At 37.0% G+C, this 12,758-nt stretch overlaps 1 long non-coding RNA gene across 1 annotated transcript; it reads right to left on the bottom strand.

The window, feature by feature from the left end:
- Positions 1 to 677: 677 nt before the first annotated feature.
- LOC128091330 (uncharacterized) lies at positions 678 to 9,125 on the bottom strand. Its single transcript, XR_008211355.1, has 3 exons — positions 9,026 to 9,125; positions 2,293 to 2,491; positions 678 to 843 (listed from the first exon to the last, which is right to left on the bottom strand). It is a non-coding gene; the product is annotated as an uncharacterized LOC128091330 (long non-coding RNA).
- Positions 9,126 to 12,758: the final 3,633 nt, after the last annotated feature.

The following is a 12,758-nucleotide window of genomic DNA, read 5'->3' on the forward strand; positions in this document are numbered from 1 at the left end:
AGCTTGCAAAAAGTTGAACAGAGAAGTGTTGTGATAGGACAAGGGGGAATGGTTTCAAACTAAAACACAGCAGATTTAGATTATACATTAGGAAGAAATTTTTTACTCAGAGGATGGTGAGGAACTGATGCAGGTTGCTGAGCGAAGCTTTGGATGTCTCATTACTGAAGGTGTTCAAAGTCAGTTTGGACGGAGCCATAAACAACTCTATAGAATGGGAGGTGTCCCTGCCCACAACACATAGTCGTTCTTCAAGATCCCTTCTAACCCAAACTATTTTATGATTCTATGGAAGGTAAAAATCAGAGTTAACAGTTAAAGTCATGTTCTTTTTCTGTGAAAAGAAGATTTAATTTACTATTTATTTTATTTATAAGTTTATTTTACTATTAAACTGTAAGGAGTGTACACTGAACACAGTGCCTGAAGTAAATAAAAAAATTATAATCCTGACATTTCTGTTTAGACTTGTCTTTAGGGGATGAGTTCAAAAACTGTTTTCATGAGTTTTTACAAATTTCATCTACAGCAAAAATTTAACTGCTTTCACTAAGCATCACTGCCAGGAAAGTGTCAGAATTCTTCTCAGTAAATCTGCTTCTACAAATTTTTCCCAGGTAGAAAAAAGAATATGTTTTGCAAAGAATATGAGTCTTGAGTCTTCTGGCACAAAAAAAAAAAAAAGAAAAAAAAGTCAGTACATTTTCTTCTCCCATCATGACAATGATTGTGCAAAACGGGTTATTCCTTCAAGACCCTGATGAGGCATACTGCTGACATGCAGACCCCAGTCTACTCAGGTATACATGAGAGCTGCCTGCAGTGGGAACTCTAAGGAGCAGCCTGCAAAAAAACATTGGAGCAATACTGATAGGACCTGAGAATCTTACTGCAGTTCTAAGCTTTGCTTGTTTTTGGTTTTTTTTTTGTCTGAGGGGCTCTATCAGGGCACTTCAATTTTAGGGCACAAAGAAGTGCTTTGCTGACAGTACTGACTCCAGATACATTACTGACAGCATACCTCATTTGCCAGAGGTCTTAACCCTCTAATGACAGTAAGGACTACTCAGTGCTTCCTCAGTAAACACACAGACCATGCTTGAAAGATCTCCAAGATGCATTCAGGGGGTTCAGAGCAAATGCTACTCTCTAAATACATAAAGGAATTGCAAAACTGGGTTTCTCTCACCTTCCCCCCCCTTCATTTTATTTATTTATTTATTTATTTTTAACTCAGGTGAATTTTTATTTCAGAAAAAAAGCTTTTTTTTTTTTTTTGTAGAGACATGAGAATTTTTTTTTTAGTAGAAGAAGATAATAATTGCAAGCTTGTTCGTTGCTTGGAAAACATTCATTCTGTAAGAACACATTAAGACAAAAAAAAAAGCTTGGCTTTTTTTTTTTTTTTAAACTAATTTGTCATATCTAAATCTAATATAACAGATCTCAGTCCAGAGCATATTGCAAAATGTCCATTGCTGAAATGGCTTCTATCCAAACCTACAAGTGTGTTTTTTTTTTCCTCCAAATTTATATAGTTCCCTAGTGTTTGACCATTTGCAATAAGTACAGTAGAGTAGATCAAGCTTCTAAGTCTAAAGCTTCAGGCTTTTAGCTGATGTGATTCAGAGTTATTAGGTCTACTGGAATGATTTGTATTACAGATGGGAAGGAGAAATGCATAGACGTTTCTGCTCCTTTAGAAAAGGATTGTGTCTATAAAATAATGCCATTAGTTTTCCTCCTCAGATGTGTTCTAAGAGAAATGTCAGGCAAAACCCTAAGGGAAGGATTTTGGTATGATTTTTTTTTATATTTAAAGATAATGTTCAGAAGAGAAGGATCACTTGTTAGGTAGGTGTTTTATTTTGAAGTGAAAAAAGTGGAAGGCATTCCGTAAGGGACTTGAAAACAAATTTATCACTTCACACATTAGGTTATCTAGAGATGAGATTTTTGGCACAGCTTTGAGGACAAATGTCTATGATCAAAGAAGTTTTTGCGGATTAGCTGCACATTAAACATGTAAATACACTCACATCTAATGAGTATGTAATGGACAAAAATGATTAAAGTATCCTTTTGAATCGCTGGCTAGATTCTAGGTATATACTTTATAGTGTTAAGAATAGCACTTCCCTCTCTTCCCTCCCCCCCCCCTTTTTTTTTTTTAAAAAAAAAAAAAAAAAAAAAAACATCCTCCTCCTCTGAAAAAAAACAAAACAATTACACTGCTAAATAAAACTTATTTTGAAAGACAGAAAGAGGAACATTTTGTTGTGGAATACCAACCCTTTGGAAGCTGGAGACAATGCTGACTGTGGCGAAGCTCTCTCCATCACTCAGGAGTCTGACATCCTTGGCAACAAGCTGGCCAAACTGCATGAATCTGATGTTTGTATTGCTTACATCTCTGTGCTAGCAGCTGTTACCATGCTATTAGCCTTCTGTAGTCCTCATGTAACCTCTTGAAACTTATATGGGCTCCATGCTCTGAGTCTACCTGCCAAATATTTAAAAAAGAATAATCATTATCTCTCACTTTCTTTTCATTTTCCACCTGGGGGTGAAAATAGCTTGATTAGTTTGGGCAATGACAGGAAGCTGGAAGTAGTCCAATCATGATTTTTCAGTCTGAAGGATTTATTTCCTTTCATTTCATTTCTTTCCATTCAGCTGGAGGTAATGAGGTTATGCAGGTCCGATTTCAAAGGACACAATTTTGAAATGCTGTCTTTTTCCTAGGTACATTATAGCTTTAAAATGATGATTCTGATGAAGTTGCATAAACTAGACTATAATCCACTTTCTTCCCCTAGAGACAGGGTGGCTCAGCAGTGAAGATATAGTGATGTTTTTTTTCTCTCCACTAAAGCACACAAGAACAGATCTGCTGAGTAGGAAGTGCTATTTTTACATAATCACTTTTCAACTTAGAGCCTCACTCCAGGCATTTTGAAGAGACCAAACTGAGCATGCTGATAGTCACTTCTCTGGCTGCAGAACTGTGCAGTGTAAATCACTTATTAATTTAATAGCATCCTCTTTAGCCATTCTGCTCTCAACTAACTCAAGTCCTTCCCTATAATTGCTCTTAACATTTCTGGGGCTTTTCATCTACAAGTTTTCTCTGTAAGAGAATTCATAGCTATTGAAAAGAAATTTTTATATCATTACTGTCTAAAAAAAAATAATGGAATACTGTTTGTTTTCAAAATTCTTTCTGATGTAGGATTAAACTAGGATGCATTGCTATAGTATCTGAACATCTAATTTATTCTCACAATCAGCACGCTGAGGAAAAAAAATGCTATTATCCTTATCCTCATTAGTCATGGGAGTTTTTCACTGCAAGTTATCTAGTACCCACTTAAAGGAGCTAAAGCCAACTTTCATATCTTGATAGAGTACCTTAGGAATAGTTCAAATGTTAATAAAGTGGCAAACTTCATTAAAGGAGTTCATGCCAAGTGATGCAGAGGCAGATCTCTGCAGATCAAACTTAGACTCCTTTCTCTTCATCTCCTAGACTCCCTCCAGCTGCTGCCATAGACTCGGCAGTTCTTTCTATTGTCAGTAGCTCTGGTATTAGTGTAGTTCTCTCCATGTGGATTACGCTCAACATTTCTTTTGTCTAGGCCTTACTATAGTCTGGGCTGGCTTCTAGCAACTCTCCTGTATCTATTGCCTATCACAAAGAAACAGAGGTGTGAAAAAAGCACTTCCCACCAAGAAAAACACTCATAAATCATAGACTTGTGAATGATGGAGTAACAATAACTACTCAAAGCTTTTGTGGAAGGCGAACCTTTGGCTACAGGGCATAGTTTTTCCACTATGTTTCTTACCAGTTAGAATATAGATGCAAATTTATTTCATACATATTTGTTCATATGTATAATTGATGCAGAAGTTTTCACTTAAGAAGCATGAGGCTAATTAACTTTTTTGAATGCCAACTGGGCTACAAGGTGTTTGTAATATGTAGTTGACTCCCAGAAAAAAAGGAAAGAGGTGTCATAAAGGTAATCAGAGATATAAAGTATTTTTAAGGCCTCCCATCATTTCTTCCTTTCAAGATGAAGCACAAGCTTCGCTTGTTTTCAGACCTCACTTTAAATATCCACAGAAGCTTTTACATCAAGACAGTGTGCAACTGCAGAGGGCCCATATCTGTAGGTGGACTTTGAGTAGAGCTCTCAGTTACTGACTTGGTGCATAGAAGTCACTAAACATTAGTCAGCTTAAACTCAAAGTACATTTTCATTTGTCTCATGCTGAAAGTTAATATCATTTTAGGTTCAGTTGGACAAGGACTTTTCTCATTTAAGTGTTTCACTGAGTTCTGAAGCAAGCAGAAGGAATGAAAAGGTAAATTGTGAGCATCACCTATATGCATATATCTGGGCACTTATCTTGTTATTGGAAAGACATTTTTCATATGGTCCTTTCAACCAAAAGTAAGAAACAAAATAGTTTTAGGACTGGAATTAAATGTGAACTTCCAAATGTGAGATAGATTCCCAAGATACACTTTACAGTAAACTATTGACTTGCTATGGAATTATTCACTTAAGGAAGCAAGGCCACATTGGATGAACAGACAAGTGAAAACACCTTTCTCAATAATGGCATTTTGGGAATCACCTTGAAAAATCACCTATATGAATTACAATATCCAAGCAATAGATTTAATCACTGCACATACTGATCTTACAAACAAGCAAATAAGTATTGTGCCATGTTCATTTTGAGATTTAATGTCATGTACACATCAACAAGCTTAAAGAGCTGGAATCCTTTATGTAATAAACAGATAAATGACTGCAGCATTCTTTACATCCTTGTGTAAATAATGCAGTCCACTGAATAAGTATTTTTAGTTCTCACTGTTCAGTGACTCATCTGTATGTTAACTTCAGTAAGGCAAGAAAGAAGCTGATGAAACAGTTTTTAAATGATAGTTGAGTATTTTCCCAGGAAGAAATGTATTATATGATGCAGTTCATTTGGCAAGCTTTAACACATTTCTGAAATATAGGTGTTCTATTTTTTTCCTGCAAAGTTGAACTGAAAATATGGTTTTACTTCATGTATGTTTTTAAAAAGAATGTTTCACATAAATTAATGTTGCATTTAAATGTATATTAGATTTGGTAATACAGAATTATGCATTAATATATTAGTGTTTGGACTCTCCTTTTGTGCTGCTTTCTCTGAGAACCTGAAAACACTCCAGGAGAGAAATGCCAACATGCTAAGAAATGCAAGATATTATTTGGCAGAAAAGCATTAGTAAGAGAACTTCTTTCCAAGTGTAAAGATGAAAAGATAAGATGACATCATTTCTTCTGCCCATGAGAATGTTGCTTTCATGTTTGAAGTGAAGGGATTATTAGAAGTGTTATTAAAAACCTTAGTAAAAAAAAAAAAAAAAAAAATTAAATTCCAAGATTGATCCAATCGCAGTCTACCTGCTAAGGTCTTAGAAATGAGTAATATTAATAGTAATAATAATATTGAAGGTTCTTGTAAGAGACTGCATACCTGTAAAACGAAAGCAAAAAATATTAATTTCTCTATGGCACTTTTTTTTTTTCCCCCCCAGTGGCAGATATTCTCCCTTTTCTGCCCAATCTTTTTGATTAATGTAGTTCAAAGGCTGCCACCTCAACTGCTGGAAATCAGTGCTGTTTGGTGCTGACAAAGAAAAATCCGTATAGACACAGGGAGAATATGGTTCACTAAGGGGAGTATCAGCTAAGAGTAGGAGAAATGAAAACAAAAACTGTCCAATGAATAGGTTAAAAAGCATAGCTTTTGTTCAGATTCATCTGCTCAAAAATGAAAACACAATTTCAGTTCTAATAGCAGAGTTTTCCCTCATTATTTACACACGAAAAACAATTCATTTACTGTTTTTCCCTGTGCAGGAGCTACAGAGATGAGGAAGTGCTTGTAAATATGTCAGATCCTGTGATTGGGAAATTTCAGCTTGTATTAAGCTTCTGCTTAATTTCCTAAAATTTGCAATGCCGTAAGAAGGTCAGAAGAATTTTCCCTTCTCTCGCGACTGCTTTTGCAGTCTGCGTTTCCCCGATGCGCACAATGCCCTCTGCTGGTGAACAGCTCGCATATCAGACCGGATCGCAAGACGCACAACGGCTGGAAAATATAGGGACGTAAATTTTATTTATTTAATGTTATTAGTGCTTCGAATTCCTGGTACGTTTACATAAATAGAGGTGCTATGAATCTTTCTTCATCTTTATTTGGAATGTTTGTAGAAAAAAAAAAAAAAAAAAAAAAAAAAAACAGTTGAAACATTGCATTTTATCCCAACATATAAACACTTGGGAAGATTTTGCCTAGATAGTGCTCTGGTAAAGGCTTCCACTTTCACAGAAACAAGGATTAAAAAAAAATTGAAAATAATTGAATGAAAAATGGAAATTGACAACTTGCCTTCCTTAATCCCATCTCCCTGATCATAGAATGGTTTGGGTTGAGAAGGACCTCAAAGATCATCTAGTTTCAACCCTTATGCCATGGGCAGGGTTACTAACCACTCAACCAGGCTGCCCAGAGCTACATCCTGCCTGGCCTTGAATGCCTTCAGGGATAGGGCATCCACAACCTCTGATTCCTTTATTTGAGAACTGGGAAGAAGGAGAGGCTCACAGAAAAGGAAAGAACGAGCATATGAAGTAGTGACTGGAAAAGAACTTCAAGCTGTAAGTAAGGATGCTGTCTGTGGCCATTTTATTCCTGTGATGTTCCAAAAGACAAGGATTTGTACTCTCATCAACAGCAACAGGACAATAGAGATATACTTGATAGATAAATTACTAAGCTTCCTTGACGCAAGTTTTTTAAACTCAGTATTTATGTGTAGTTTTACAACTTTTTAACATGGCCACTTTCCTATGTCAAAGACTATCAGTCTTAAAACATACTAACCTTTATACTCAAGAGAAGGCAAAATTTTAAGCAAGACATGCGAAAAAAAGAAGTGCAAATGTCGCACTTATTAATTATAAGATTCCAGGAAGAAAGAATAACAGATGCACAATGCTGCTTCTTTAAAATTCAGACACACTATTTTGTTCTTCTTCAGCTGTATTTAAATACTACTGCTGCTGAAAGGTGTTGAGATTATCCAGTATAAACCGATTTAGACATTAAAGAATTTTCTTGCCTTCAGTCAGATTGTTAGTGACAGTGTTGTGGGTTGCAAAGGGCTGATTGTGAAATCGGGTGAAAAACAATAATTCAGAACATTCGTTTGAACATGACAGAGCTGACTGGAGGCTCATCATAAAAACCAGCTCCATTTAAATAAACACAGGGGGAACTGATTTCAGTTAGTTTTATTCCTGGGGGAAGCAGGCACACATAGTAAAAATTAATAAAAATAAATAACAATTCTTGCTTAAAGGTCAAATGTGCTTCTTCCCACAAACAATTTGTATTGAAAGTTAGTGGAAAAAAAAAAACAAAACAAAAAAACAAAAAAAAACCCACCCAACAACACTCCAGTTGTATCAGCTTTTACATCCCTTGAATGAAAAGCACTCTATGTTTAAACAAACATCTTATTTCAGGTCATGGCCACTTTATTATTATGAAATGTTCTCATGCCTTTAAGATCTTTCAAAGAAATTTCTCTTGAACCTCAGTTTTGGCAGTGAACAAGAGATGTGCTAATTAGATAAGAAAGCTAACTCCATTTCTATGTGCCTGCCTGTACTTAAGTCCTAAGGCAGCTCTTTTCCAGAATGATCCATGCAGATAATTTTTCTCACAAAACACTTGTTCAGTTATGAGTATCACTTGCCTTATTTTTGTTTGTTTGGTTGTTTTCTGTGGGGAGACAAGTTCATTCTGACTACTCTGAACGTAGCCACATTGCCATGAAGGGAAGGCTGAGACAATGAACCATTTCAGAACCAGTACCAGCAAGCCCTCAGCACCCTCAAAGTGCCACACAGACCCAACACATGGCCATTGGATAGTTATTTCTCTTGTTGAAGGCTAGCACAGTAACACTGGACTAGACTTTCTTCCTACTAGAAACGTTTGGTGTTTATGTAAGTGTATACGTAAAGTAGGATATAATGAATGATCCATTCAGGGTGGTCTAAAAAAAAAAAAATCAGGAACACTAATTATTTATGTGAACAAGGAAGAGGGATCTAGAACTTCCTATTTGCAAACATCAGCAGAAGCTTCCGAGAGATGTATTTGAAAGCATTCTTGCTATCTACTACAAATGTGAGGCCCCAGAAATTGAAGGCATGTCCTACAGAGTGACACAGCTACCATTTGGCATAGCAATCTTAACAAGATCTGAAAAACCAATAGGCTACTTTTGTGGAAGAGAAGAACAATGTTAGGTTAACTTTATAGTAAATCCAATAGTCAATATCATTCCAAATTAATACTGATGACTTAAAGAACTGATGACTTTTTGGAAAACAAATTCATGCCACACATTACAATTCTAGTGAGGAATTGCTTTCTACATGATATTTTGTGGCTTACCAACTTCTGGGGAACAGGTAGTTTATTTTTCAGAGGTGCTCCTTGCATTTATCTAAAATCTTGTCCCTGAGTAATTTTACTGACAACAGATATCATGGTTAAACCTACAGTTGCTCAGTGTTGACATTTCACTTTTTGTTGTATGCTTCTTAGAACCCAAATCACTCAAAGTGCATTTGGGAATGAACTGACTTTCAGAGATCAGACTGTATCTTAGAACAGGTTAAGGTCAACCAGGTTGAAAATAATCTCAAAGGATAATGGGACAAAACAGAACCATATACTGCATTAAACACAGTGAACTGTTTTTCAGTCAAAACATCTGAAGCTTGGGAAAACATTGTTCCTTTCGTCAATTTAATACATTTATTACTACCTGTCCTCCCTATGAAGCAGCAAAACAGCTTCTGACAAGATCTTTATAATACCAGGCAAAGCATTTCTGAGAATACCAATAGCCATATACAGAGAAAAGGCTGACTCACGCAGCTGGTGATGAGGATCCCAAGTTGTGGAACACTCCTTCTCAGGAAGGAATCTTCATCCAAAGGACGTTCTGTCTCCCCAAGATAGCCCTTAAAATCAGGCTAGGGGGAGTGTGGACCCAGAGTCTACCCGTTCTGGTCAGGTGGGAAGCATAGGTAAATTTTTTGCACCTGTGCTTCCTGGGCTATCCATACCCTTTCACCGGGTGCTCAATCATCAGTTCAGGCTATAGCTGAACAGTTTCCCTACACTACTCAAGTCTTATCCCTTGCCTAACCCCTGTTTTCTCTTCTGCAACTGACTGATAAGGGAAGTGATAGCCTATGGTTAATGGGCTCTCAGCTCATTTTGACAGATATGGAAAATACCAATAGCTTAACTGAGAACCAGTGATTTGCAAAGGAACGTATTTTGGCTAGGGTCAAGCTTCAGGATTTTGCAGCTCCCTAAAACAATTCCTCACTCACGTCACCTTAAACTACCACAGTGAATGTGCAGTCCTTGGTCCTCAGCTTGTCTCCCTGGGCTGATGTTTCCTCTTCAGCCACTAATTACACTGAATCCCAACAGGTGACAGTGGAGGAGGAAGATGAATCATTTGGATTCTACTGCTGTGGACTGACTTATCTCTGAAACAACTGGTGAATTCACCAAGAGATATAGCCTGCAGCCCCCGCTCCAGGCCTCCACTTCTTGTGAGCATCATCTTTGTCAGCACACAGCCCACTGAATCCCAAGCAGAGTACTGGTAAGATGATTGAAAATGCATTAATCACTAAAAATTTTGCCTGTTGCAGTTCATTATGTTGAAATACTTTTTTGGTCTCTTATAATAGCTTCTGAGCAGACTTACATGACAAATCACAAAAGTAGAACTGCAAAACTTATTGTTCAACTTAGGTTCCTTGATGTTTCCATCTGCATGGCTCTGTTCAAACAGCACATGCAGATGAACATATGGTTCAAGCAGGATGAGACTGGGAGGTGGGAGAATACCCAAGAGAGTAAAGGGCTTCTTACACTAGAGGTAGCTGAGCCTTGGGAAGAAAAAAATCCTAAGTATTCACTCATTTACTGACTCCAAGAAAATCTTCTATTTCCTTTTACATCAAAACACTTGCCTTTTATTTTTATTTTTATTTTAGTTGAAAGACAAAAAATAACTTGAAATAGAGATAATATGTAATTGGCTTTTACCCAACAGCATTTTTTATCATAAATTGAGACTGGCTGGCTGCCCTGGAGATTCTCTTTTTATTAAATTGTCCGTGCCCTGCACAATCTTCCCCAACATCCCTGAAATTCCAACAGTGATGTCTTGAGTTGGCTCAGGAATTATGTACAGCCATCCCTTCACATTGTTAATGCTATGGAGAAGAGAATAGTGAGCAACAATACCGAGGCTCGGGCAGAAGAAAATGTATATAGGTGTTTTCTCACGCAGAGCAGCGTGCCATAGATAATACATTTGAAGACCACTAGGTGGCAATTTAGCTGCCCTGTTTTAAATGTTTAATATATACCAACTTTATTTATTGTGTTATACTCTAACTTGATGCACAGCAAATAGAACAAAGTTCTGGAAGATCTATACTCTCTGTTCCTGCCAAATTTATTGAAGTCTCTGCTTACTGTACTACTCCTGGATGTTCATTAAATTCAGTGAGCACCTCTGAACACATTAATGAACATCTCTGGCCTGGTAGCAGGGCAAGGAATTTTTCACTGTCACAGAAAATAAGAGTTCTTCTAACTCGTAATGGATATTTTGTGGTGTAGGCTATATATGACTTGCAATTCTCTATCCTGTCAAGAGGCTGACTCTGTCTGCAGCCATAGCTATGTGGTTGTGAGATAGCTACCTGCTTACACTGAATGTGAATTTGTACAGCAGCACAGCTAAGGTGGCAGGGGAGCTGCTGTGGTCTTTATCTATACTTACTAGATGAGTCTATGGTGATAGCACACACCTCCTATCTTCTACTAACTGAATACCCAGAAATACAGTATGAATCACTTTCCTAGAAATTCAAAACAATGCACCTTGCAAATGAACAACTATTTTACATTTGTCTGAGAGAACTGTATTGCTGCAGAAAGGCCTCCACATCTGGAAGATTTATGACTGGCATGTAAAAAGAGAAAGACAGAGGAATTGAGCCATTCAAGTACATGTGTATGCAAAAGTACGGTTTTCTACATTAAAAATGGTATACAATTTATACTAAAAATGCTCAGTCTATATAAAAAAGCATTGCAGACTGCATAGAAGAATTGTGTTTTAGTTGCATAATGCTTCACCTTTGGGTTAATGCTCATCTTTAGTTCCTCACTTCAGTATATAAGATTTTTTAAATGACTGATCCCAGAACTTCTGTGAAAAGTATTTTTAGTAGTGCCCATGGTTTATGATTCAGTAAGGAGAAATACAAAATATTCTTTTTAGTGATCTCAAGTGACACACACTAAAAGCAATGAGCTTTTGATGTGCTAACATTTGTTCCCATTAAAAAAAAAAGGGAGAAAAGTAGCATATTGTAAAATTTCACCCTTCAGATGCTAAAAATAAGAGAAAAAGGAAGACAAGAATTGCTTGAAGTCAGAAAGCAACAACACAATATGTAGTGCTTCTGTAGCTTCAAAGCAGGCTGACTCAGAAGCTAATGTTTTGGTAGAAAAGGTCAAGAAAAAAAGGCTTATGATTCTCAGTGATCTTTATATAAAGTGACTCTTTGGTCTCCAGTTACATAGCTGCTATTTGATGCAAAAAGTTCAACCAGTCTGCAAATAGAAAGCAAATACTGCAAACACTCACGGCCTACAATTGCAGAGGGTGAAGAGGGGGAGAGATGAGAAATAAAATGTAAGGAAAGTAATGAAGGCTTTTGTGGAGACTGCCTCAATCCAGAAAAAAAACAGAGCAGGATAACAGAGTAAGAGAAACCAAATTTATCAATAACTAGCAGTATGAATAATAGAGAGATGGATACCACCATAGCACCTTTTTTTCTTCTGTGTCCTCTTTCAATTGAGTATTTCATTTTTAAAGAAAACCTGATGGGGATTCTCAGTTAAGGTAAGAATAAACTGGGTACAGGGCAAAGGGGGAAAGGTAGCTGTTTCCAAACAAGCCGGTAATAAAGGAAAATTTATTTGTTCTTTCATCTGTAGTTTGAGAACTGCATTTCTTTTTGTTCATCCTAATGAATATGAATATAAAGGTATCAGTGGGGAAAAATAAGATTTATTAGTAGTAAGAGGGTTAGAATAGATGTGAAACTGTGAGAATTTAAGATTCCCAGGTCCCAGTTTTGAACATCGCAAGATTCTCCCACTGCAAATGAAGATCAGGTTTGTGATCACCTGAAGAACCTGAACATTCGCAAGTCTACAGGTCCTGAGGAGAAACATCCTAGAGTCCTGAGGGAATTGGCTGATGTAGTTGCCAAGCCACTATCAATGATACTTGAAAAGTCTTGGCAGTCAGGCAAAATCCTTGGTGATTGGAAAAGAGGCAACATCACACCCATTTTTAAGAAGGATAAAAAAGGATGTCCCTGGGAACTACCGACCTATCAGTCTAACCTCTGTGCTGCGGAAGATGATGGAGCAGATCCTCCTGGAAGTTACGCTAAGGCACATGGAAGACAAGGAGTTGATACAAGAGAACCAGCATGGCTTCACCAAGGGCAGATCCTGCTTGACCAACTTAGTGGCCTTCTATGATG

The sequence above is a fragment of the Tympanuchus pallidicinctus genome, unplaced genomic scaffold (assembly GCF_026119805.1).
Source record: "Tympanuchus pallidicinctus isolate F22 unplaced genomic scaffold, pur_lepc_1.0 scaffold5, whole genome shotgun sequence".
Lineage (NCBI taxonomy): Eukaryota > Metazoa > Chordata > Aves > Galliformes > Phasianidae > Tympanuchus > Tympanuchus pallidicinctus.